Source organism: Podarcis bocagei, assembly GCF_964188305.1.
Source record: "Podarcis bocagei genome assembly, chromosome: 14".
Classification (NCBI taxonomy): Eukaryota; Metazoa; Chordata; class Lepidosauria; order Squamata; family Lacertidae; genus Podarcis; species Podarcis bocagei.
The window spans coordinates 4,877,924-4,884,101 of NC_138139.1; the positions used below are offsets into that span (position 1 = coordinate 4,877,924).

Here is a 6,178-nt window from a genome sequence, read left to right on the forward strand (position 1 = left end):
ATTCACAAAATGTTTAGGGGTATGCATACCCCCAGAAAAAATGCACTGGTTGTATGTACCCAGACTTGGGAGGGAAATTGCGGTAAAGGAACGGGTACTTCCTAAGGGCAAAGCTGCACAATACTCCTGTGCCCTGTCTCAACCCAGCTCCAGGATTTGGGGCACCCTCAGCCTCAGGCAAGACACTTAAGAATGTAAGGACCTAGGCAGAGCCTGTTGCTGGATCAGACCATAGCACCCTGTTCTCACAGTGGCCAACCCAAAGCCTGTGGGGAACCCTTAAGCTGGACCCAAGGAGGACAGAATCATAGAATTGTAGAGGTGGAAGGAACCACTACGATCAATTACTGCAACTCCCTGCAATTCAGGAATCCTTTTGCCCACCATGGGGCTCATGAGAGTGCTCTCCCTGCCCCCTGAGGCTCCTGCGGACATGTAGTGGCTCCCCTTAAGGTGGGGCTCTGCAGGACTGAGAGTTCTCCCACAGGACCTCTGGCCAGACTTCTAGGGTGCAGGTGCAAAGTTCATTGTTTTGGGGGATCTGACAATTAGCCACACTCACAACTTTCCTGATCTGGCCTGTCGCACCCCAGAACAGGGCTCTTTGGGGTGTGGAGATGGCACTTCCAAGTGGGAAATGGGGTAGTGACACATGGCATGGTTTCACCTCTTCTACAAATGTTGAGGCAGGTGGTCACTCAGTGCCTCCAGTATTTGCAGTCAGGCATGGCCATTATCACGTAAGATTTCAAAGCTGTTTGCTTCCTTAGTGTTCAGCTAAAAGCAAGAAACCTTTACATTCTGTTTGATGGAAGAGTTCTGTTCAGCTGAATGTTCACATATTGCCACAACTGAAGAAATGGGCTCTTGCTTGGATTAATTTGTACACGTTTCTTCTTTGATTCAATTCCTGTTGGGAACTTCTGGCTTAACTCTTCACATCAGCACCTCTTACTGAAACAAAACCTAACAACCCACCCAGTGCTATATTTACTCAAAATTACAGCCCCCAAACATTGTGGCACCCTCAGATCTAATAGATTGACAGTGCAATCCTTTACCCATTACTCAGAAGTAAACCTTCGTGGGTTCACTATAGCTATGTACTAGGTAAATCCCTTTGGGATTGTAGCCTTGTTGTGGCTTAAATTGTCATGGACCATGGCCCACTTCATCAGATGCACTGAGTGCTGGCCTCAGTTGGCAATTATTTATAATGGGTATGAACTATAAGCTATGATGCTAAAGGGTCATGAAGTGCAAGAGGTACAGTCTGCCGTGTTCCTATACAATGTTCACAGGCATTTGTATTTCACACTGCAAAGTAGAGCACTCTGTACTGGAAGGATCCCAGACTGAGGAAGGCTAATGTACCCTGATGGCATGATGAAAATGGAGCTAGTTTTGTGTAACAGTGAACTAAAAAAAAATCCAGTTCAACTATCCTGTCTTGCCATGAACTCACTAGGAGGTCTAAGGTAAACTGCTGCCTTTCACAGCACAACCCTGTGTGTGTTTACTCAGAAGTAACCCTCCCTGCGTTCAAATGGGAGAAAACTTTCATGAATTACATTTTAAAGCCACCCTCCGAGGCAGGAGAGACCGTGAGAGAGTGAGCTCTGTGGCTGAGCAGAGATGACCTGGGACTCTCCAGCTGCAGGTTGAAACTAACCAGCTTCAGCCACCACCGCCCTGTCACCTGCCCTGTGGGGGGTGTTTTAAGGATGATGTAAAGCACTCTGGTTGCTACACAAACACGGAAGCTGCAAGTCTGTACACAGCTCCTTAGGTGCAAGCCTCATGGAGAGCTCAATGGGACATTGCCAAAGCACAGGTGCACAGGATTAACAGAACCATGAATTGAGCATTCCAGTGCGTAACTTGCAGGCCTCGCTCAAGTCAAAGTCATTTACTGACCTAACAGATACCAAAAGAGAAGCATTTGCAAGTTTCAGTAAAAATTATATTTATTTTAAAACAAAAAAAAACCCACGAGTATGAAAAAAATAAATAAAGTATCTCAGGTTGCAAGAGAGTTCTTTCTCTCTTTTTTAACCCGCTAAAAGCTTCATCAAGGGAACCTCGCTCTCCCCCAAGAGAAGGTCCCTTTTCAAGCTGCTCCCCTTATTGACAGCCTTCATCCTGACGGCGAGGCTGCCCAGGTCGTCTTCGGCAATGCCCACGAAGAAGAAGTCCTCGTTGAAGATGGGGTCGCGGCTCCTCTTGATGACCGTGCTGCGCTGCTTCTGGACCTTGCCGGGCACCAGCGAGAAGGTGATGCAGCAGTTGATGCTCTTGGGCTCGGCCGCGGGCTCGTACAGCCCTTCCACGCTGATCAGGCGGACCCGCAGGCGCCGGTTCTCGGGGCAGTACTCGCAGGACAGCCGCAGCAGCCCGCCCCGGTCCAGGCCCACCGTGCTCTCCCGGCCCAGCCTCTCCAGCGGGAAGAGGGGCAGCGGCGAGAGGCTGCAGGCGCGGCAGCTCAGCGGCTCGAAGAGGCAGTCCGAGGAGCGCCGCGCGGCGCTGGGGCTGCTGTCCGTGGAGCTGCTGTCCTCCGTGGACAGGGAGCTGGCTCTCCCCGCGCTGGACAGCTTGCCCCGGGACCGCCAGGCCCTGCCCAGCAGCCCCTCCTGGCTGCGCGCTTTGGAGAGCAAGCCGGGCCCGCGCGGCAGCGGAGGGGAGCGGCCCAGCAGCGGGGAGCCGAAGGGCGAGGACTCGCTGGAGGAAGCCGTGTCGCTGTCGCAGGGCCGGCGGAGCAGCGGGGGCGCGCAGGCCAGCGGGCGGCCGGAGGAGAGCTCTCGGCCCGCGTAGCTGCTGGCTCGGGGCCGCGCCAGGCTGGGCGAGGAGTCGCGGTGGAAGATGGACTCCTTCCGGCGGGTGTGCGGGCTCTCCAGCAGCGTGCAGAAGCCGTAGGAGGTCTGCGCTTTGGGGAAGTGGGGCAGCGACAGGGCAGCCTGCGACTGGGGGTCCGAGTTCGTGCCGCCTTCCTCCTCCTCCTCCAGGTCCGGGATCTCCTCCACGCTCTCCACCTGGATGAGGTGGGGCAGCGGGAACGGGCAGGGGGTGCGCTCGGCCCCCACCCCGGCCGAGGTGGCCGCCTGCTGCAAGCCGGGCTCCGTGAGGCAGCGGTGGGGCTGGAAAGTTGCGCTGGGACTCTTCGCCGGAGGAGGATTGGCCAGCCGGGGAGGGATGCAGAACTCCGGGATCCGGTCCGGGGTCAGGATGTTGGCAAAAGCTGCAGCAGGGCCCCCCGGCTTGGCTGCGTTAGGGACGGGGTGGCTGGGGGGCAAGCCCAGGAAGGACGGGCCCAGGGGGCTCCCTTCTCCAGGGGATGCCCCCACTTTCTCCAAGAACCACATTGAGTCCCGCTGACTTCTCGGGAGTCCCACAGAAGAGCTGAAGGAGATCAGAAGAACCTGCCAAAAAAGGGAGAGGCGAATACAAAGGCGTTAATATCTCTGGGTTGTTCGCAACTATTAAAGCCCTCTTAAATGTAGGCAGCAGGTGATGGGGGGTACTCAGCTTCTTTTTACTCCGGAGTATACCCACTGAAATTAACAGCCATGTTTGTTCCTTCCAGTGGGTCTACTCCAAGTAGGACGTAGCTGAATGCTACTTTTGTATAGCTAAAGCCTTTTTGCACGCCACAGCTGCAAAAATCCAGGCATGCTTACTTGCGAGTAAGCCTCACAGAATCAAGTGCGCCTTACTTCAGAGCCAACAAGCACAGGATCGGGCTCCAGCAAGCCTTCCCAGCCCCCACCAAACTCCTTCCTTTGTGCAAAAGAATTCCTGGTAGTTTTAGATAGAATTCAATACATACATTCCATTTACTAAAACGGGTTTCTTTACTTAACAAGGGAAGAACGAGAGAAAAGGGGGAGGGAGAGCCCCCATGAAGAACTCCAAAGACCAGTCTGTCTTTGGCCAGTCCGTAGACTTTCATCAAGGCTGCGATCCCCAGCACACTTAGGTGCCAAGCCCCATCGGAGTCATAGCTGTCAATTTTTCCCTTTTCTTGGGAGGAATCCTATTCGGAACAAGGGAATTTCCCTTTAAAAAGGGGAAACGTTGACAGCTATGATCGGAGTCCCCAGCCTCGCTTCTGAGGAAGCCCGCAGAGTCCGCGGGCACAAACAACCTCGCGCCTACCTTGCAGGGTCGGTCGCTTCCCAAGAACTGCTTCAGGATGCCGCGCGCACAGAGCTGCTGCGCCCTGCCAAGCCCTCGAGCCGCTACTCCTGCGAGCTTGCAGCCCGGCGCCGCGGGCGCGCTCTTTATGGGCAAGCGGCGGCGCGCCGAAGCCAATCGCCAGCCGCGGAGGCAGAGGCAGCTCCCATTGGCCCGCAGCCCCGCTCCCGCCTCCCTCCTCCGCGGTGCCAGCAGCTGCCAGGCGCGTAAAGGTGGAGGAGCCGCGCTGGCGCCGCCTGCTCAGGGGCGCTCCTGCCCGGGGCACGCAAACAAGCAGGGCACTGCCAGCCAGCCGCCGCCGCCGGCTTTAGCAGCAGCCAGACCAGGTTTCCCCGTCTTGTGTCGTTTTTCTAGCCCGCAGCCCCTCTTGAATCAGGCTCAGCGCAAAGGGAGCCCATCCTCTTGTCCTGGCGGTGCCCACTGTGGGAAGCCCACGAGCAGGACGGGAGCCCAGAGCTGGGGATGCCCAGCCAATGGTGGGTGGAGGCACCTTGCCTGTTCCTGGATGCAGGTTCTGCCCATCATTCCTGGTAGCCTTGCAGTTCGAGCGCTTTGGCTTAGGAGAACAAGCTGATATTCTTTTCCCAATCGAGCGCCCTTTAGAGCATCTGGACCACAGCCGTGGGCCATGCTGGGGAAGAATGGGCTAGAGAAGTAGATCTGAATACCTGGAGTTTGATCCAAATTCAATCTCTCTCCCTCTCTCCATGTGTGTGTTTCCTATTCTGCTGGTGACACTCACAGGAAGGTGCAAGGCTTCCCATCACACACTGAGATTGCATAGCCTTTAGGACTATCACCTTACAGCAGTTGTTTTAAAAACTGAAACCCCCAAGCAAGCGTTGCTACTCTACAGCGATCAATGCAGCTGCTGCTGGAACCTGCAGGGCAATACAGAGAAATGGCCAGTGAGGAACAGAATCCCTGATGTCCTTTCCAGAAAAAAATTCTTGCAGGTATTAATTGGACTTCTAACACTCCCCCTTCCTCTAACCAAGCTAGCTTAGCACATCCCTGATGGTGCCAATTGAGAAGCAGGAAGTAATAGAGATAGATACCTGCAGGAACTGTACCTGTTTAACTTCCATCACTTCATTTCTTTCATTAATTCCTCACCTGAAGAACCTAGACCATCTTCTGTTCACTTTTCCTTTTGGAGAGGTACGTTGTCTGAACTTTACCTCTGTATTCTGATTTTCTACTTGGTTACTTTAACCCATGTGGAACTGGACTCATTTTACATGCCTATTTTATAGTTTTGCTTTTCCCTTTTTGATTTTCATCTGTTGTTATAACTGTTCTTTCTGTTTCATATACATTTATAAAAGGAAAGGAAAATATTTTTTAAAAAGCTGGTTTGGATTTTCTTTATTTAGATATCTTGTCACTGGCTCTCACCGAATCTTAAAGAAGGTTGCTGTTAGCTTTGCTGACATAATGGACCCTATGTTTGGCATTTATACGTATATTATTCCCAAAGTATGTAATGAGGACGCATGGTTCACGTACGTATTTCCCATCCCCATGCGGTCTTTGGAATGTTTTGATTGGTTTATATCAGATTTTAAAGTTTTGTCTGCAACATTTTAAAAAATAAAAACTGTTATACTGTGAAGGATTCAATGAAATTTGTAAAAACGAAAAATTAAAATGCAACCGTTTCCAGAGCTGCCACACACTGGGTCCATGTTTTCACCTCTGTGCAGAGACTTCATTTCCAACTGTACCTGCTGAACTTCCACCACTCCTGTTTCTGACCTAGACACCAAAGTTCCTTCCTTTCCACCCGGCCTCCCAGGAGAAGTCACTGGCCCGCCCAGGCTGGGGAGCTGCTGCTCTAGTAGGTGGCTGAATTTGTAGGTGGTAATATCCAGTAATATGCTCATATCAAGTATCCATCCCTCCTGTTGACAAGCACTGTGACCTCTGAGGCACACATCTGAGGGGAGCTTTAAATGGCCAGGTGGAAGCAAGGATTGCAGTCCCC

At 52.8% G+C, this 6,178-nt stretch overlaps 1 pseudogene across 1 annotated transcript; it reads right to left on the minus strand.

Annotated features, from left to right (window-relative positions):
• Positions 1-1,949: 1,949 nt before the first annotated feature.
• LOC308573392 (C2 calcium-dependent domain-containing protein 4C pseudogene) lies at positions 1,950-4,236 on the minus strand (annotated as a pseudogene). Its single transcript, XR_014013416.1, has 2 exons — positions 4,153-4,236; positions 1,950-3,416 (listed from the first exon to the last, which is right to left on the minus strand). The product of XR_014013416.1 is annotated as a C2 calcium-dependent domain-containing protein 4C pseudogene (transcript).
• Positions 4,237-6,178: the final 1,942 nt, after the last annotated feature.